Source organism: Lepidochelys kempii, chromosome 3, assembly GCF_965140265.1.
Source record: "Lepidochelys kempii isolate rLepKem1 chromosome 3, rLepKem1.hap2, whole genome shotgun sequence".
Classification (NCBI taxonomy): domain Eukaryota; kingdom Metazoa; phylum Chordata; order Testudines; family Cheloniidae; genus Lepidochelys; species Lepidochelys kempii.
Window position 1 is genome coordinate 140,133,299 of NC_133258.1, and position 22,049 is coordinate 140,155,347.

General features: G+C 38.2%; 1 protein-coding gene across 9 annotated transcripts in view; it reads right to left on the minus strand.

Annotated features, from left to right (window-relative positions):
* Positions 1-21,585, minus strand: part of AKT3 (AKT serine/threonine kinase 3) — a 258,802-nt gene extending 237,217 nt beyond the window's left edge. For 4 of the 9 annotated variants that reach the window (XM_073338268.1, XM_073338267.1, XM_073338266.1 and 1 more), the window contains exon 1: positions 21,215-21,585. The gene's annotated coding sequence lies outside the window, so the exon portion shown is untranslated. Of the gene's footprint in view, positions 1-20,753; positions 20,900-21,214 lie in introns of those variants that run through there. The other 5 variants (XM_073338264.1, XM_073338261.1, XM_073338271.1 and 2 more) reach the window with 3 other exon arrangements.
* Positions 21,586-22,049: the final 464 nt, after the last annotated feature.

Consider the following 22,049-nt stretch of genomic DNA (forward strand, 5'->3'; position numbering starts at 1 on the left):
AATTTATTCCAGTGCTTAGCCACCCTGATTGTCAACAAGTTTTTCTTAATGTCCAACCTAAACCGTCCTTGCTACAATTTAGGACCACTGCTTCTTGTCCTACCCTCAGAGGTTAGGAATAACAATTATTCTCCCTCCTCCTTGTAACAACCTCTTAGGTACTTGAAAACTTATGTACCTCCCACCCCCAGTCTTCTCCTCTCCAGACTAAACAAATCCAATTTTTTTCAATCTTTTCTAGACCATTTTTGTTCCTCTTCTCTGAGCTTTCTCCAATTTGTCCACAGCTTTCCTGAAATGTGGCACCCAGAACAGGACATAATACTCCATTTGAGGCCTAATCAGTGCGGAGTAGAGTGGAAAAATTAGTTCTCATGTCTTGCTTACAACACTCCTGCTAATACATCTCAGAATGATGTTTGATTTTTTGCAACCGTGTTACACTGTTGACTCATACTTAGCTTATGACCCTCAGATCCCTTTCTGCACTACTCCTTCCTGGACAGTCATTTCCCATTTTGTATGGGTGCAACTGATTGTTCCTTCCTAAGTGGAGTACTTGACATTTGTCTTTATTGAATTTCATCCTATTTACTTCAGACCATTCTCTAGCTTGTCCAGATCATTTTGAATTTTAATCCTATCCTCCAAAGCACTTGCAACCTCTCCCAGCTTGGTATCATCTGCAAACTTTATAAGTGTACTCTATATGCCATTATCTAAATCACTGATGAAGATATTGCACAGAACCGGACCCAGAACTGATCCCTGTGGGACCTCACTCAATATGCCCTACCAGCTTGACTGGGAACCACCGATAACTACTCTGTGGGAATGGTTTCCAACCAGTTATGCACCCACCTTACAGTAGCTCCATCTAGATTGTATTTCCCTAGTTTGTTTTTGAAGAGGTCATGCGAGATAGTATCAAAAGCATTACTAAAGTGAAGATATACCACATCTACCACTTCCTCCCTATCCACAAGGCTCGTTACCCTGTCAAAGAAAGCTATTAGGTTGGTTTGACCTGATTTGTTCTTGACAAATCCATGCTGACTGTTACTTAGCAGCTTATCTCCTCGGTGTTTTCAAATTAATGGAGCAAATAATTATCTTTCTCGGTACAGAAGTTAAGTTAACTGGTCTGTAATTCCCTGGGTTATCCTTATTCCCCTTTTTATGGATGGGCACTTGTCATAAATATAAAGGGAAGGGTAAACCCCTTTGAAATCCCTCCTGGCCAGGGGAAAGCTCCTCTCACCTGTAAAGGGTTAAGAAGCTAAAGGTAACCTCGCTGGCACCTGACCAAAATGACCAATGAGGAGACAAGATACTTTCAAAAGCTGGGAGGAGGGAGAGAAACAAAGGGTCTGTGTCTGTCTGTAGTCGTCTTGGCCGGGGACAGAACAGGAATGGAGTCTTAGAACTTTTAGTAAGTAATCTAGCTAGGTATGTGTTAGATTATGATTTCTTTAAATGGCTGAGAAAAGAATTGTGCTGAATAGAATAACTATTTCTGTCTGTGTATCTTTTTTGTAACTTAAGGTTTTGCCTAGAGGGGTTCTCTATGTTTTTGAATCTAATTACCCTGTAAGATATCTACCATCCTGATTTTACAGGGGGGATTTCTTTATTTCTATTTACTTCTATTTTTTATTAAAAGTCTTCTTGTAAAACACTGAATGCTTTTTCATTGTTCTCAGATCCAAGGGTTTGGGTCTGTGGTCACCTATGCAAATTGGTGAGGCTTTTTATCCAACATTTCCCAGGAAAGGGGGGGTGCAAGTGTTGGGAGGATTGTTCATTATTCTTAAGATCCAAGGGTCTGGGTCTGTAGTCACCTAGGCAAATTGGTGAGGCTTTTTACCAAACCTTGCCCAGGAAGTGGGGTGCAAGGTTTTGGGAAGTATTTTGGGGGGAAGGACGCGTCCAAACAGCTCTTCCCCAGTAACCAGTATTAGTTTGGTGGTGGTAGTGGCCAGTACAAGGTGTAATATTCTGTACCTTGGGGAAGTTTTGACCTAAGCTGGTAAAGATAAGCTTAGGAGGTTTTTCATGCAGGTCCCCACATCTGTACCCTAGAGTTCAGAGTGGGGGAGGAACCGTGACAGCACTATATTTGCCATTATCCAGTCCTCTGGAATCTCTCCCGTCTTCCATGACTATTCTAAGATAATCGCTAACGGCTCAAATCCCCTCAGTCAGCTCCTTGAGTATTCTAGGATGTATTTCATCAGGCCGTCGTGACTTGAAAACATGTAACTTGTCTATGTAATTAACTTCTGCAACTGAAAACAGTTATATTTTGATACCGCTCACTTCATTCTCTTTATCCAATTATTCAGATTATTTGTATTTCTCAGATAATCTCCATTTCTTTTTCATCATTTTATTTAGTCTTCCATATTCCCCTTTTTCTGTTATCTATCTTTGTGCTTTTACTTTCCTTCTTTCATCCATCAGAACAATGATTTCTTCTGTTACCCTTGGGTTTTTCTTACCTATTAACTTCTTCCCTACTTATTTATCTGCAGCTTCTTTAATAGCATCTTTCTGACATTCCCAAGTCACTTGATCTTTGTGGTCATTCATTTTTTTGCAAGTGACTTTCTATCTCATCATTCCACTGAGCATCCTGGTTAGCTTTTGATTTTCTGTTAATTTTTCAGTTTAATATTAATATTCAGTTTTTATATTGTGTTATAAATATATATATATATACACACACACACACACACAGGCTTGAAAGGGTTAGATTTTTACCAGTAAATGTCAGTAGAAGTCAATTTTACCATACACACATAAACCAACAAAAAAACACAGTTCCATCAATAATCAAAGTTTACAGATAAAGAAAGAAAAGTGCTGCTGGAGAACTAATTAGTGTTTTATTTAAGGATATTTAATTTGTATATTTTGACATGTGATACTGACGATTTGTGTTTTAACAGTTATAAATCTCAACATCTACTGTCATTAAATAATTATTGTCTGACTCTTCCCACTGTCTGACTCCATCCCCATAAATTCCCACAAATGTGAAAATTTAAATAGATTTTTTAAAAAATCAGAAAAAATGCTAAAAATAAAACTATTATCCACTGAAAACATAAAAAATAAAAATAATTCTGCCAAGCCAATATATAAACAAGTTAAAACTGCATTGTACATGCCTACCATGGGTTATAGTTATTTTTTCACCCTGAGAGTTTAACATATTTTCCATTTCTTGTAGGTAGGTGGGTGTGTGTAATAAATTAAATAGTTTATTTTAGTTGGTGTGCCTAAGGTTTTCCAAAAGTGGCTAGTCTCTATAATAATTTCAGAGATAATCTTTTATACTGTGATGTAGCAATAATCTTCTATTCCTATACAGTGATCATTAAGAATAGTTAGTGTGTGCACTCTGTCACCTGAATGTTTGAATAAAAAAAAAACGTATGCTGAAGAATACCACGGTTTCGCCATGAATGTTGATTAAGTTAGCATCAGTTAGAAGGAGATGCTGACAGATGGGCAATATATTATTTCTTTACTGATAAAGTGAACAAATATCACAGTAACCTCAAAGTGTATGCCTGTGGGATCTTCCCCACCTAAATACCTTGCAGCACTTCAACCAACAGAACTGAAATTCACAAAATGAACTGGATAAGAAGATAATTGACTGAATTACCTCAAGCATCACAGTATTACTTAAGAATTGCCTGGACTGTTTATGGGACCCTGACATGGGTAGATCTGATTTAAATCACTAGTCAGGAAGACTCGATTTAATCATGGATTTCTACATAAAAGTGCATTCTTGTTGGTTGTTATAACAATACATGTTCTTCACAACTCAGAGATAGATGTAGGTTTCGTTTTTAGAAGGTACACACTATACATTTTTAAAGTGATTTATTTAGAAAACTTTTCAGATTAGTTTTACAGCTCTATCAGAAAATGAATGACTGTTTGGTTATTTCATTTACCAAAGGTAATTGAAGCAGATATTTATGAAGTCATTGGGAGGTGAACTATCATTAATATTTGGAGGATTTTCTTGCCATGCTGTATCAGGAGGAGAACATCACCAGACAGACATTTAAATTGTTTTATTTAATTAAATAACAAGTTAAGTATCCTGGATTTTTTTTCCTCAACAGCAAACATATATTTTAACAAAAAAGCCTATGAATTTTTGTATTTAGTTGAACATTCAAGTTTTTTAAAATCAGATTTGCTTTTGTTAAAATTGTTTTTAACTAAAATAGTTAAATGAAATTAAAAAAAAAAATCAAATCAACTGTGTCAGCCAGGTCAACATGAGAAACTGAAAATACTGGCTTCTGCAGCTAACTCAGTCGTTTTCACTTTTATTTTCCTGTTTGCCCATAATCTGGAAAAGAAAAACAAGCTTTCCTGGTTTTTCAGGTCCCAAACGATTTCTCAGTTTCGAATGAATTAGTCCAAAGGAAGAAAATATTCTTCTACACCGGCAAAAGAAGCTACTGCTGTTAAAAGTGAGATTATCACTTCAACAGTCTCTGAATCCAAGTGCTTAAGTGACTTCCACCAGTTCACTGATGTGACTTTCTTTAAATCATCATCAACAAACATCTATTTCTTGAATGGTTCACCCTTAGTGCTGAAGTTTATTATAGTTGGCATTATGGAGGGATGATTGCTGGATGTCCATGTCATAGCCATCTCCTCTTCTTCAGCAGTTAAGGTTTGACCCTGGTACTGAGTATTGAGAATATCTGCAAGAAAATGAGCTGGAGATAGTGCTTGTCCTATTTTTTTTTTTTTTTTTAATGCTTGTAATTTAACTCGGTCATTGCATATTTCTCTTAAGATCTCACTCAGTTCCTTCCAAATTTCAACCGTGTCAGCAATAAAACAGCTATTTCCCTGTATTTTGTTCAAGGCTACAGAAATAAGCTTCAGGGTACTCAGCATGTGTTCAACATTTCTCTTAAGCCCGATGTTGAGAACTTTGGCTGTGACAGTGCCATTTATTTTTTCACGATTTTTTTCACTAACTGTCATCAGATTATGCCAGTTCTTGATATAGTGCTCAAAACAGTCCACTACTGAGTTCCATTGCACGTCTTGTGGGAGAGTTAGCTTGGCTCCTCCTACTTTTTTCAGAGCAGCTGCTGCAAAGTGGTTGTTAACAGAAGTATTTTGCAATTTCAATAGCATTAGCCTTTATTTCTGGAACACTGAAGTCTTTGGCTAGGAACTGCATCAAATGATCACTGTAACCGTGTGTTATTAGCTTGGGACTCTCTTCCAAATAATTTCTTCTCATCTTGGATACATTTGCAGCATTGTTGGTGACCAAGCTACATACTAGACGTTTGAATTTTTTCCCCCACAGTTTGTTATAGCTCTTACTGCTACTTCTTGTAAATATTTGCTGTGTGTGCATTTCCTGATGTATCGCTGGCAGATAACTCTGAAACTATAGAAAATGATGGTGATCTTGAAGGTGGATAGTCTTCAGAATCCTGTATGTTGAGGATGGAGTCGCCTAAATAAAATGAGTCAATGCAGTTATTTAATTATTATTACCATACTGCTCATTTAGTATTACTCATTACATTCACTGACACTCAGTACTACTTTAAAGGTGAAATTGTAAAAGGAAGATCTGCCTATTTCAGCTATTTATTTTTTATCACAACTGCATCTAAAATGATAGTACCATAGAGTAACAACTATATTTTTTGCTCAAACATGAGAATTCAAAATTAGTTCAGAAGGAAGACAGGCAGTCCTTAAGAAAGAAGTATGAAATAAAGCAGTTGACCAACCTGAAGATCCTGCATGTTCAGACATGTTCATCATCTTCAATGCAGCTTCCTCCTGAGAAGGAACACTTCTCATAATGTTGTTTCATTAGGGCAGCCAGGCCTTCCATTTCTTTGTTGCAGTGTTTGCGTTTTGCACACATGCCCATCTTACCCACAGGTAGAGGAACTTCATTAAAATATTCCCAAACTTGGTCTCTCTTATGGCATGCTGCCATTATATGTTTTCCCTTCTAGTGAGAGAATGATATAGTAGATCTCAAATCAACGAAAGCTACACTCAGAAAGACCTCAAGACTTCTGGAATATGCTCCTTGAAACAGTTTCACTTTTGTTTCTACTGCCTGTCCCTCCCTTCTCACATTTATCTCCAGACATCTCCTTTTCCAGATCGATTCCACCCCTAACAATCTTCTATTCACTGAACTTTTTGAAACTTTGCACTTTTAGCGAGGTAAGGGATTGACTCTGTGTACACAAATTTGAGAGGGACAATAGGGTTGAGGTCTGTTATTTCTCACCTCTATATATTATTTATTTAAAAACATTTTTGTTGTTAACATGCATGTTATCTCTGGAGACACAAATCCACATTTTGAGAACTGCAAAACTAGGCATCTCTTATGGTATCTTCTACACTGAGCACTGAGTCCCATTGGGTAGATAGAAAGATTAACCTAACTAATCTATACAGAAGCCCCTGGAACCCCATAAAATTGGGTCCCTAGTCTATTAACTGTTCGAACTCATTTACAAAACTTTTCTTAAAACATTACATGAATATATTGTCTCATACTACAGAATTAGAATTTATAATCCCTATTCCATGATGAGATATCTTTGAGCTGTAATTAACAATTAATATTATCTTTAGATAGGTTGTTTCCTCAAAAAGCATTTTATCAAAAAAATCCAATTTTTTTTATTTATTTTAAAAAATCGTTGATTTTTATCCACCCTGACTATAACCTTTAGTCCTGGATACAACAATTGTTAATAACTTTGCTTAACAAAAAGTAAACTCTTCAAACAAATCATAATTATATGTGAAGTTAGAGAAGGTAGTAAACAAGTTAATATTGAACTCGAGAAATTAAAATAAATGTACAGTAAGATCAAATTTCAAAGGGGCCATTTTAAGATATTTGTAGCTTAAAACCCCATTTATTAAATTTTGCTGAAACTTTGTGAAAACATTTTACTTCACTCTGAAACTAAGCCTGTAAAACACAGATTAGATTTTCAAGAGTTACTTGGGACCAGGGATGTCAAAATTGATCTTATTGTGAAACTTCATTTAAAACATATCTGTTCAGAAACACACTCTCTCTCGAATATGCAATGGGGGGCTTTTAGGACCATATGGAGTTCATTAGAGAAAAGTAGGATGCGATGTGTTATTTACAAATAAGACTTGTCTATACTGGAACTTCACCTATTTCAAGAGGCCCAATAATAATGTTCCATTTTGTACCATACACAGGACCTTCATTTTGTTCCCAAACAACTCTGTAATTTGGTCAGTCAACAACTCTGATGTTCCCCAACACATCTGACGTTCCAGAATAGCTGGATACTGAAAGGATCAGATGGACATAGTCACCTATAGTCACTTTCACTGTTCCCAGTACAGTAATTTTCCCATTTTTGTAGGTCTGTCTGATAGCAAGAGATGAGTAAAAAAAGCTTTTTTCAGTGTTTGGACAGGAAACCATAATTCTACCAACACTGACAGGGACTGAGGGTGGACTAAACTTCAATTTTAAATATTCTGAATGGGATGAGAGTTTATTTTATCACATTGAGGGAAAGTGATAGTTTGAGCTTGAAAAGGAGTGTGGTGCTGGTAATAAGACAATATATTAGGGAGTACATTGAATATACAATAATACAAGAAAATGGGAGCTAAAATACAGTATATACAAAATAATGAATATAACAGGGCAACATTTTGGTGAAAAAATATTTTCTTCCTAGGATATTAAAGTTTTTCCAGACCCCACTAAACTATGTTTTTTTGTTTGTTTTAATTTACAGTTAGAAAAAGCAACGTATTATATTTATATCATATTTCTTAAGGAAATGCATCTTTCCTAGAAGAACAATTTCAAATGAAAGATATGATAGGGCATGTGCTTGCTGACCTAGGAGCACGTTTTAAAATACAATTTCCTTGTATTCACAAAATGTTGCAATGGCAGACAAAAATAATTGAAAGTTATGAAGGTAAGATGGCTTGCAGCAAGAAGAACTTCAAGGACAAATATTAACTTTAGCCATAACAGATATAACCCACACATTTCTGTGTATATATTGTTAATGATACTCAAAACATAACAAATACTGGGAATTTTAAATAGCAATGACAGTACCATAGTTGCTAGCATCCTAGAATGTAAGTTTAATCTAACAAAACCAGCAAACTCAGTGCATGAAGGAACTAGCATTTAAGGCCTCTTGCAGGCCAACTGCTCCCTAAAAAGGAAGAATTTACCTTATATTCTTCCATGGCTGGAAAATATATCAGAATGGATTGGGTTGTGTCTCCCTGCAACAGCAAGAACTTTTACAGACAATCTCCTCCAGTGCTGTAACAGCAAATCATGCACATGATATATCATGCACACACACAGGAACCTATTCGATACATTTGACGATGCAAGTTCAACTTTTAACTCCAACAAGGTAAATAATTTTTAAATCATATAAAAAAAAAGATTCAGCTTCAGAACCAATGAGGATAACATTTCTCCTCTCTGCTTTGGGATGCTATGAAACCAGTATTAAGGGGTTACATTCAGCTATTCCACATGCAATGAAAAAACTAACATTTCATTTTTTAAATTAAGTTTCTAGCCCGTATGACTGCAAAGACACACTTCCAAACATGAATTAAGTGTCAACTGATGCAGTGCTGTCTTAAGAATGGACCACACAGATAGTGCTAGAGGCTCTGGTGCCAGAGCTTTCTCAAGCTGAAGATGAACGAAAAGCGACCAGTGCCTTTTTAGCTTTCATTACTACTATTCACAACTCTCAGAGCAGTGAAACTGACAAGAATCAGGTCAATTATACTCTGCTGCTGCATAGGAAAGATAAGAGCAGCTAAAAACATAAGCACTGAAACTATTCACCAAAGAGAGAACTTAAAAATAGAGCCTGGGAAGGACAAAGAAGCTTCCATGGACCACTGTAGCAGTCTGGTACCTCTAGAAGTTATGATGGAGTGTGCTCTTTCTCCCTCCTAGAAATAAGAGAGGTTAGGGAGCTTCAAATTTATCAGACACCTAATAAGTAGACTGCTACAAAACATGAAAGCACCAAACAAGAGCCTAGGAAAGGGACAGCATCCTGGTAGAAATCCTCCCCTTTCCCAGAAGGAAGGGATAGCTGGATAAGAAAAGGGAGACAATGTTGCCAGCGCGAACAAAACAATTTTGTCCCCTTCTGCACATACTCTCACAAAAACATAAGCTCCTACCCTCACGTAATTTTGGAGCAGAGACACAGAGATTCAGGGCGAGACTCACAAAAGGGACTTAGACATTACAATGCTGAACCTTATTTAAGGCATTCTACTGCATAATAGAATCCACAGCCCACCGTTAGGCACCCAGACTCCCTGTACAATGAACAGGGAGTTAGACACTTAAGAATGGGATCCACAAAAGCCAGAATGCTGAGCAGGGAGCCTCCTAACCTATCCAACAGGAAATGTCACCTAATCCCCACCCCTCAAAGGGAGCCACGTGCTGGGCCAGAGAGAGGTGCCTCCCTCTGCTCAGGATTTACACCTGTGAACTCTCTCTCGAAGTTAGGTGCCTATGCCCCTTCTCACAAACAAACAATAAAAAGGGTGGTGGTGCTTCCCTTATAAACTTCAGCCTCATGGTTACAGCATCAAGCAGGATGTGGGGAGACAGGTTCAATTCGCCTCTCTGCCCGATTTAGATCAGGAATTTCAACTCACACCTTTCAGGAGAGTGCCCTGATTCTGGGGAACATCTCTCACAATCTCTCCTGTTGAAGGAGATGCAGTTTGTATAAATAAATATTAATCTAACCAGATAAGAGTGAGAATGAAGCCAGGAATTGTACAAAATTGATAAGAGAAACAATCTATGGCCAACAGAGCTCAGGACAATAAGTAGTTTTCGTTTTGAGATTTTTTTTTAAAAAATGTATAACAGACACAAAAAGGATCCTAACACAGATAATGATCCATTACTAAATGAAAATGGCAGAACTGTCAATAATAATGCAGAAGAGACATAAGTGTTCAATAAATACTTCTGTTCTGTATTTGAGGGGGGAAAAGATGACTTAATTATATCCAATGATGAAAAAACATTTTCCATTCCAATAGTAACTCAGGAAAAAGTTAAACAGCAGAAATAAGCAGGTCTGGATAATGTGCATCCAAGAGTTTTAACAGAGATGGCCAAGAAGCTTGCTGGATGATTAATTATAGAAATGTAGGCCTAGAAGGGACCTTGAAAGGTCATCTAGCCCATCCCCCCATGCTGAGACAGGACCAAGTATCTCTAGACCATCCCTGACAGGTGTCTAATCTGTTGTTAAAAACCTCCACTGATAGGAATTCCACCACCTTGCCTTAGTAACCTATTCCTGCACTTATCCAACCTAAATCTTCCTTAGTTCAAATTAAACCAATTACTTCTTGTCCTATCTTCAGTGGACATGGAGAATCTCTTAACAAGACAGTGATCAATGTATCTGAAGACTTATCAGGTCTCCCCTTCGATCTTCTTTTCTCAAGACTAAACATACCCAGTTTTTTTTTAAATCTTTCTTCGGAAGTCAGGTTTTCTAAATATTTTATCATTTGTGTTGCTCTCTTCTGGACTCTCTCCAATTTGCCTCATATTTCTTAAAATGTGGTGCCCAAAATTGGACACAAAACTGCATCTGGGAACTCACCAGTGGCTGCATGCTAGCTTGGGCATCAATGCTCCCCATGGCAATGAGGCCGCAGCACCAATGTACACTGAGACTATGCTGCTGGGGGAACTGAGGCAGAAGTGTAGGAGGCGCCCTCAAAGCACAGAGATATTGAGATTCAGGCTGGGTTCCCCTATTTTCCCACCACATAGCACTAATCTAACACAGCTCTCTAAAAGAGTAAGTAAATTGAAAACTAAAAACCAGATTCAGCAGTACAATTTCATTGCTCTGTTCTTCTGTGATGATGCAAAATATCTGTAAAGCCAGTTAATCTGGCTGCTATGATCTGACTGCTCTGGTTGTTTTGTTGTTTGAAGTCTTAAAAATCTTTAGTCTTATTTTTTTATTTAAGGTTGATACTACATATTTACCTATCTTTAGAAATACTGCATGGTAGCATGCGGTTTCTTGTTTAGTGTTTGTGCGTGATGTTTTTAATTATTTTTAAAAACTAAAAAAATTCACACACAAAAACTGTGCTAATATTGAGTTAAGGTTGAGAGTACTTAGAAGTAATACCAATGTAAAAAAAATTGTAAGAATTTAGTAATTATCCCAAAATCCAGTAGTACAAACCCACGAAATTCAGAGCTTAGGTTACAATTAAAAGAAATCGTAACATGTTAAGGTAAGAAATGCACCATTAAGCAATTTAGACAACCTTAACTCTGCCCTGTAGTTATATCATGAAGAGAAAAAATACAAAAAAAATCTAACACCTATAAAATCTTAACTGCACCACAAATTGCTCAAATATTACATGTGACTTGGGGAATACATTTTAGAAAATACTGGTTAATGTGATCATAAATAAGTTTTCAATGTCATTAAAAATGAAAGAAATAATCAGTTACTAAGCTCAAGTAATTATGAACAAATTTTTTTCAATTAAAATTCTACAGTAATGAAAGTATAGCAGCAAAACCCTGCAAATCTAGAAAGGTGATGGTACCTCCTATAAAAATGGAGACAATTGAACAGACCATTAAAATTATGAAAGGAACTAAGGCTCCAAGACCAGGCAGCCTTGTAATAACCATGAATGTAGCCCTGTAATAATTGCCGCTTTTATAGGAGTTTAATGATGCCCTCAAAATCTCCAAATTCTTCAATCATTCAACTAATCCAGAATGAGAGGGATACCAAAATCAAAAGGTCCATACTTATCTTCTTCATATCAAAAATATTAAATTCTAAGTTGTGTACATCCACTATCATTTAGAATGCTAATCAAAACAACTAGAGATGTTGTCCATCATAATTAGTTAGGACAAGAAAGGCCATGATGCAGGGTACATGGTGGCACAGGATGTAGCTATTTAATTTAGTGTACATGTCTAATGAAAGGGACTCAAACGGTACAATATAGAGAGAGATTCAGAAAAAGCATAGAACTGAGTGGATTGGCATTTTTTTTTTAAAGTGAAAGTGATCCAGAACTTTGGTTGTAAATAAACATTTGCAGAATAGAGTACATCTCTCGTTGTGGTCTGTACAGTCTCCATGGGGCTGAATGGTTTAAATACCACCATTACTCAACAAAAGGGACCAGGAAGAGGGGTATTACTGATTAATTCATTTCTGAAGCTAATAAAAAATTGATTACATAGGACAAAGGTAATGAGAGTAATATAACCTAGCACATATCACCACTATAAGATGCCAATCTTTTAGTATGTATTACTTAACACGCTTACATTAATCCTTAAATTCCTTCCCAATAGTCTTCCATCCTCTGTAGTTTATAAAATTAACCTAACAAACTTAGACTCTTTAATAATAAGCATCATATATATATTTTTCTTTTCATTTAAAATTCGCAGCAAAAGCCATACAATATTTCAGAATATTGGTATTAATCTGTTTTTAAAAAGCTTTATCTCATGGTTAAAAAAAGGATTTACTTGAAGCTATAAAATGGTGCATGGAAAGACAGCAGTGTCTCCCTCTTACACCGGGGGAAGAAGTACACTGAGAAAGATAAATGGGTTATTGCGATTCCCGGATCTGCTCCAAATGCACCCATATGTAGGATATGTGTCCCGCATTAAAAAAAGAATAATTCTAGCTTCATTAAATTTATTTGCAAAAATAAACCAAGGAATGCTTTGAGAATGCTGCAATTAAGAAAATAGAGGCACAATGTAATATTAGCAAAACATACATTAAATGAAAACTTTTTTTATTTAGATTTTGTTCGAAATTTTACTGGTTAACTATAAATCTGCATTTCTGTTCATATTAATAATGGAAAAAAAACAAGTTGTTCTTACTGACTAATTAACACACAAGGCTATAGCCACAGAAATTTGAACTGACCAACTCTGTTCTTACTTACCAAAGAAACAAAAACTCATTACATACATGAAGACATGGAAACATTAAAAATTAGTGGATCCTTCTGCTGGCTTTTAAGAATCTTAAGGATGTCTCTTTTACCTTCTCTTTTCCCAGGTGAAATAGCTTTAACATGCCTCTATTTTTTCAAGTTCTTCCCCCTCTCAAAACAATGTCCAACATTTACTGACAAATGTGATTTAAAATTTTAAACTGCCAGTTTACAACAACAACAAAAAAACCCACCACACACCAGACATCAGTTTATTAGGGTGAGTCTTGGAAATATAACAGAGGGAAAACATTAAGTAGTTTCTCCTTTTAACTCAAACTAAACAAATCTCCTTAAATTAACAAAATTTAAAACTAGATGTCAAAGAAGAAAAGGCACCAGTAGATTAAACCTGGTAGTGGTATTAGGTTTATTTAAATAAAGTGAGTCATTTCATTCATGTTATTAGCGATAAGTATCAGAACTACGTTCAGGATTCTCTACTGAGAATTTTAAATTGCATGTAATATAGTTAGCACACTATAAATTATAATTGAAATACAAATTTGTCATTTTTAATACAGAAAGTTTTGTTTTAAAAAGGCCTAGTAATGACTCATAATAGCCAAGCAAAATAAGTTTTAAGGCGAAGATTTTGCATTTTCAAAATTGGATGCCTAAAATCAGGAATCTAAATCCATATTTAGGCACTTACGTGGACTGATTTTAATCCATTCAGAAATTCCCATTAATCTGGATTTTAATAAGTTATCAAGCATCCAAGAAGCACACTTAACCTCACCATTCTGTTTCACCCCTTTCTCTTCTCCCAAACCGCCTGTCTGTAAGCTGTCTACTTAGGCTCTGATCCTGCACACATGCATATGTAAACGTCTGTGTGGGTGAGTAGTCCAACTGAATTCATATACAAAAGTTCATACATGTGTATTTTATTTCTCTGGAACTTGATTATCTAGCCAGGCATAAAGCACCTTCAACCCTGTTGTCACTATACAGATTAAAAAATAAAATCCAAGGGTCCGTGAGCCACTATAAATAACAAAATTAAGTACAGGAAAATACTCAGATCAGTTTTAATTTGTTTTCAAAACACTTTATTTCAGACAGAGAAGTACAATAAAACTTTCACCAAGAAATTACATTATGCATTCTCAAAGTCATATTTATTAATTAATTTTTAAATGGTGCAATGATACTTTATATTAGTATACAACTGTGGAAATATAACTTAGAGGTCCCATCCCTCACAGCATCCATAAATTGCCAGAACTTTAATTTGATAACACTGAACCATGCTCTAACTTCTCAGCTAAATCCATCTAATGGCTCCTATTTGTTATAATTTTCTTCAAAATCGGGGCTCAACTTGTATATTTCCCAAGGATTTGGTGGATTCTCCAATCACTTGGAAGTCTCTAAATCAACACTGTATATCTTCCTAAAAGATACGCTAGAGCTCAAATAAATTAGGGGCTTGAGGCACAGATTACTGGGTGAGGATCTTTGGTTTGTGTTCCACAGGAGGTCAGATTTAGACGATCATCAGGGTCTCTTCTGGCCTTTAAATCTACTTATCTCCTTATACTCTATTATTAACTGCTTTTTAATGGCATTTGTCTTAATTTTGGTTATACTTTTGTTTACAGATTTTAAATTTGTCGAACACTTAACTATCAGCTCATTCTAATATTCATACCTTAACATGCACTTTTTCCCGTCAAAATACAAAAAAGTATATACTTTTCAAAGAAAAAAGAATTTGAATTCAATAGACATTAACAAGACAAAGAATGCCAGTTGTATCTAAAGAAACCACCTATTAAAGTACTCTTTTTGCTTGTTGGTAAAGTGAAACTCTATCTTCTCAAAAATTGTTCATCTATAGTGTTCAGAAATTTAGACTTTCAATTTGAGGAATACTGAGTTATGGTATTAAACTACCTCTGAAAGGAAATTTGGCACACTTATTCATTAAGGACCCCCATTCACCACCAACCGAAGTTAATGGAAAGACCTTGATTGATATCAGTGGACCTGGATCAGGTGGTTTGCCTCAGTGCTACAAATAATGGTGCAAACAGGTAACTTCACCTACATGAGTACATAGTCCAATTAAAGTTAAAATATATAAAGTGAGTAAAGTTATGTCGATACATGGGCCTACAGGACTGGGACCTTAGTACATAAGAACAGTCATACTGGGTCAGACCAAAAGGTCCATCTAGCCCTGTATCCTGTCTTCCAACAGTGGCCAATGCCAGGTGCCCTAGAGGGAATGAACAGAACAGGTAATCAAGTGATCCATTCCCTGTTGCTCATTCCCAGCTTCTGTCAAATAGAGGCTAGGGACACCATCCCTGCCCAGCCTGGCTAATAGTGATTGATGGACCTACTCTCCATGAGCTTATCTACTTCTTTTTTGAACCTCGTTATAGTCTTGGCCTTCATAACATCCTCTGGCAAAGAGTTCCACAGGTTGACTGTGCATTGTGTGAAGCAATACTTCCTTTTGTTTGTTTTAAATCTGCTTCCTATTAATTTCATTTGGTGGCCCCTAGTTCTTCCGTTATGAGAAGGAGTAAATAACACTTCCTTAATTACTTTCTCAATACCAGTCATGATTTTATAGACCTCAAACATACCCCCACTTAGTCGTCATCTGTTTTCCAAGCTGAAAAGTCCCAGTCTTATTAATCTCTCCTCATACAGAAGCTGTTCCATACACTTAATCATTTTTGTTGCCCTTTTCTGAACCCTTTCCAATTCCAATATATCTTTTTTGAGATGGGGCAACCACATCTGTATGCAGCATTCAAGATGCGGGCACACCATGGATTTATATAGAGACAATATGATATTTTCTGTCTTATCTATCCCTTTCTTAATGATTCCCAACATTCTATTTGCTTTTTTGACTGCTGCTGCACATTGAGTGTGTAAGTTTTCACATTCCCATACTGCTCTGTAAATCCAGTTACTATGGTCACCAAATCAAAAAACACAGGAGTGTGACTACTTGTTTTCAGCCACAATTTCTAACCCTGAACAGGGGCGTGCACAAGTGCTGGGAAGAAGCAATGGCAAGGGCCTCCACAATGATCGGCGGGGACCCAAGAACTCCCCCGGCCCTGGGGCTGTGACGGGGAGAGCGGACCTCCTCCAGCCCTCAGGGAGAGGAGCTCTCTCAGTCTCCCCACCACAGCCCAGGAGCAGGAGGAGTTCTGTGCCCCTCACTGGGGACTCAGACTGGAGGAGTTTGCTCTCCCCCTTCCCCAGCAGCCCCAGGGCCATAGGAGCTCTGCATCTCACACTGGAGCCCTGGTGCAGGTGGAGCTCACTGTCCCTGCTGCAGCCCTGGGGTGGGAGGAGTTCTGGACCCCGCTGCCTGGGCCCTGGAGGAGCTCTCTGCACCCCCGCCCTTTTCTACTAGGGTATTTCCTCCTAACATGCAGTGTGCAAACTCAGTGAGGTTATACACGTATCCCCATAATGTGTGGTTATGGATGCATGTGTGCTTACTTGGTTTGCACATGTTCTCCTTCCCCCACCCCCCCAAACAATAAGGAGCTTGTATTCAAGGTGGATTAAAGGTACATTTTGTTGAAATGGTGAATATACTGTTTATTTCTGTGTATATGTGTTGATATGGTTTAACGTCTATAATGCATGTGTGTTTAATGTGCTTCCCCAAAAGTGATAAAAAAATAAATTTCTGAGCACACTCCTGATCCTGAAGATCAGTACCTGGCCATTAAAATAAAAGGCGATACATGAAAAATAATTGGGGGGACTGTACTTAAATAAAATAAACCACTATCTATTCTAAACAGAAGTGTGTTAATGGTACTAAGAAACTGAAAAGAAATTGAGCCTACACTAATTTTGAATATCTTAAGTGCTGAAACTGGTATACGCTTTTCTCACTGTAATTTCTTTTTAACAATATCCAACCCCTGTTCTTAAGATTTTTAACTTCTCCTCGGCTTTGTGGTGCACCTACTAATTATTAACTACAGGGACTGATGAGTTTGCTCAACAGAACCTGCTTGAAATCTATTTTCATACCTCAAAACTTCAACTACAGCGAAAATACTGAAATGCTAGTTGAGGTCCATGAAACCAGGCTGTCATGCTGAATCGGTATGCTGTCATAATTATGTAGTATTTTTATTTTCTTTCTTGTTATATATTTAGTGTTTGCTCAAGTTTAAACTACTCTCATATTTTCTCCTTATATATTTTCTTTCTTCTGTTTCACAGAATGCAATAAGCCAGCACTTTAAGGAGGTTTTCACAGTATATAGAAGTTATAACATTTTGCCAGCAGTTTTCTTTTTTCTTGCTTTCATTAGATTTTGACACCTAAATAACTCCCCCCCCACACTCACACCCCTAATTTATCTTTTTGCCCATTACTTTAAGTGCAGTCACAATCTTGTGTTTATCACATCAATCTGTTACAAAAGAAGTGACTGATGTCAAAACTTTATCAATGAAAACTTCTGATGCTGTGAACGTGTTTAGTACAGATCAAAAGGAAAATGCGTTAGTTGAGACAAGTTTTGTTTAAACACACTTCATAATTAGCTGAACAGTGAGATTAGTGAGATTAGCTGAACATAAATCTCCTTTATTTTTTTATTTAAAATACGTACTGTACATGAATGAACACATTCTCCAGTGATAACAAAAAGTAATCCAAGCATTTTAAAAGAATGGTAAACAGTAAACAAAATTAAGCCAGGAATGTTCCAAAATAAAACATAATGGAGTATCTAAAACAATGAAGGGTATGTATATTTCATATGGAGATTTTAACTATATGAAATTTTAATATTTAAGCCTGCTCAGACATCTTACGAATCTACATGTTCTATTATTTTACTTTACAAGTCTTCTTCTACCAAAAAAAAAAAATCAATTGTTTTAGATAGAATGTTTCATTTAGTCTGAGGAAAAACTAATCTTGAGTTTTAGTATACACTAACATGCTTACACCAACACCCTCAAAAGTGCAACTGCAGTATCATTCGTTACACTTTCACAGAATATCAGCTAATTTAGAATCTATGTTTTAAGACTTTGTTAAAACACAGTTCTCTCCCAACACAGTTACAGGATGTTTCCATTGTCCCATGTTTTTAGTAGTTGCTTTGTTTTGGTTTTAAGTTTAGTAATAGTTTTTAGAAGCATGTTAAAGCCTTGGATGATTGCAAGAGATGTTAGGTCCCTTCTGCATTGCAAAACAGAACTGTACTTTAACTGTGCACTTTGAATTTGCATCATGGATGGGAACAGTCAAACTGGATTACAATAACTGATATTTACATTATGCTAATAAACATGGCACAGAGTAAACAAGGCTTCCAAGTTATTTTTAAGGGGAATCACTGCATTAGTGTACTGGTATCATAACTATATCTTCTAAAAATGAAACATTTTAAAAAGTTACTTAACTATTTATAATGTTTATTAGGAACAGGAGGGATTAATGATTTAAATGGGTAAATAATAAGACTTGCATCCAAGATATGAGAGAGCACTTTGCAAACTGTTTCCTGAAAGACATTTTCTAGGCATTTTGAAGACACTATTTCTCTGGGAGTGGGGGCGTGTTTTGTTTCGTTTTTTAAGAGTAACGACTATAGAAGCACTCAGTTTGAAATTGCTTTCATAAATCAATATATAGTTTCTCATAAACCTGCTCACAGAAGCTTAAATTATAAACAGATCAACTCTAGAAAAGTTTTCATGTTCATCTTAATACAGTCCCTTTTCACAATAAGATTTGCTTCCATTTCAAAAGCAATATAACTTTTCTAAGAGGAACTAGAGTTTCTATCATAGTTCCAGTTCAAACAAAATAAATCAAAACCTGCTAAGAGACTACCAGCTTCCTACAGACAAAATGTAGCAATTGCAACAAAAGATTCTGATTTCTTAATTTGGCTTTGTGTCAAACAAAAATTATATACTAAACCACTGAGATACTAACTTTCCATACAGCTATATAAAACTTAGTAGAATCTACTCAAGTTAACATTAATACCAACCTACTTATAACAAACAAAGATGAACCAGCGAAAAAACCACCTACAACAAAAGATGTTTACCAGTTTGTGTAAAAATTTGCAAATAGGTTCTGCATTTATATGAGAGAGAGAGAGAAATTGGACTAACCAAAGATATATATACACCTCTCAAAGAAAAACATTTAGCTCTGTGAAGTTTTCCTTTGAATCTTTTATTTGAATTTCCATGTTTGCCTCAACCACCAGCACACACACACACATTCTATAATTAACAGCCCAATCCAATTAAAAATATTGGGGTCAATTTAAAACTCCCAGTAGGAAAACAAATAGACCTACAAACAGAATATCCTTAATGAATATACTTTCAAAAAAATCAAAACGAACTTTTTTCTTTTGTATGCACACTTTCTTACTTCAACCCTGACTGCCCTAAACTTTATTATGCACGTGGAGCTATACAAAGCCATATAAAGTCTGTAAAAATAAAAAGCAAAGCACTTTGTTAATAGTTTAGATTGTTCATTTTCATGCTACTTGTTTGAAGGCAGGTAAGAGTTTTTTTAATATATACAAAATATGCACCAACTATGGTTGCTGAATTCAAGTGGCCCTATGACAAAGTTACAGTTAGTCAGAAGCAAGTACCTGCAAAACAAACTGCTATAAGCAGTATTATGTAAGTATTAATACTGGCTAATAGTTTACTAAATATCTATCTACATCCGAACTTCAACAACAAATGTCTTTGTCATAAGAAGTTTACTTTAACAAAAGTAGATCTTAAAGATTTATTTTTGCCTAATAAATTCAAATAGCCACTCAACTAGTAATTATATTTAGGAATGTGATGTTATCCAAAAGTGTTAAAACCATTCATTATCCATTTAGCTTTAAATTTAAATTTTAAAGCCACTCATTTTAATTAAGGTATGATTGAAAAAAAAAACTGTTAGAAGTGATGTAAAATGTCTGTTTATTGCCCAGAAGGAAACTGAGAATTGCAATTCACACATAGCAATTAAACACTCTATAAACCCCCTGTCTGTCACCACTAGTTACTTCATGACAGTGTAATCTAAACATAAATTATGATACTTCCAGTGATTCAAAAACTTTCATTCAAAAGTAATTAACCCTCAAATAGCCAAGGTATCATATACCTATACACACTGCACTTTGTATTGTCAGAATAAATTACACTGTGTTTACAGAAACTAATAACTAACCCTGCCACAATAAACCCTCACGTTACTAGGCCAGACCTTTTTATTCAACTGTGCTGCCTATAATTCTATGGAAATCCTTGAAACCACAACGGAGAGCAACGCACCAACATAACTAACAACAGTTACTTCAGCATCAACTTTTGGATGTGCAAGACAGCCACCATAATGGCTGATCCAGCAGGACTGATGCGCAGGAGGAGGTTGGTTTGTTTACTTGCTTGCCAGAGCCGCCAGCAGCAGCAGCACCCCTTGAGCAATGCAATGCCGCGAACAGACAGACCATCCTTCCACATTTCTATTCTTAGCACACGCGCAACTTCCAAGCTGATAAAAAAAAATTTACTACTAACACCACAGACTTCTACGTTACATTTACCTCAAAACCACTGCCGGGCGGGGAGGGCAAGGAAGGCGATGGGGTGGGTCGTGGAGGGAGGGGTTTCGGCGTGGGAACTAGCCGCCTTTCGAGCCCCGTGCACCTCCCCCCGCCCCGCCATCACCTCGGCGATGCAGGAACCTGCGGTGAACCGGACAGGCAGCCCCCGCCCGCGACAGCGTCCCTTGCCCGCCCGGGGCGGCGGCCAGTCAGAGCCAGCCCCCCCCCCCCCCCCCCGGGCCGGGGCCGCTGGGACCAGTCTCGGGGGTGTCTGGGGTTGAGGGGGAGGAGCTGGGCGCTGATGCAGCCTCCCTCCCGCCCCAGACAGTGACGGTCTGGCTAGGCCAGAGGCGCCCCCTCCCCGGCTCCCCGCGGGCTGCCGGGGGCCGGGCGGGGAAGGGGCTGCCCACGCGCCCGACGGCGGCCCCCTCACCCCAGCTGCCCCCAGACCCGGCTGTTACCTGCGGCGCCGAGGCGGCGGCGGCGGCGGCGGCTTCGGGAGGGGGTCCCCGCCCCCCCTGCCCGGTCCCCCCGCCGGGCTCGGTCCCTGGCGGTGGCCGGTGTCTCCGCGGGGGGAGGGAGGCGGCTCCGGCCCCAGCGCGCGGAGGCGGCGGCGGCGGCTACATGGAGCGAGCGTCCCCGCTACACAGGGAGGCGCCCGGCCGGGCAGCGCGGCCGCAGCATCCGCGGGGTCAGGGCGGCGGCTCCTCGCTCTGGCTCGCCCACCCCGGGGCCCCTGCTCTCGCCTCCGCCGGGCTCGTTATTGACTTTCGGGAAAACTCCCGACGTCACTGGCTCCCCCCGAGTGTCTCCCCCTCCGGCCGCGGCGGCGGCGGCGGCATCCCCCAGCTCTCGCGAGAAGCGCTGCACTTGGGGGGGGGGGGGCTGCCAGACAGAGCGGGGAGGAGAAGCCAGACAGACCGGGGCGGGGGGAGGCGGGGTGCTGAGGTGAGTGGAGGAGGCAGCCTGACCGACCCGGCCTGACAGACAGCCTGGGGAGGCTGGCTGAGGGGGAAGGAAGAGCCGGAGGCCGGGAGGGTTGGAAGGAAAGGAGCTAGGCAGAGGAGGGGATAGGGAGAGGCAGGCGGAGGGAAGAGGGGTGGAAACTCATCCCCTGGGAAGGGTACTTGGGCTGGAGCTAGAAGTAGTTCACCTAGGTTTCAATTTTCCTTTTCAGGCATAAAGGCAGGTGTGGCTAAGGTTACCCAGCCAGCAAGCGGTGAACATTTCCCTAGCTTTAGGATTTGTTGTTTAGGTCTGTACCAACACGCCCTATGGAAGGAGAAGCATCCCCCT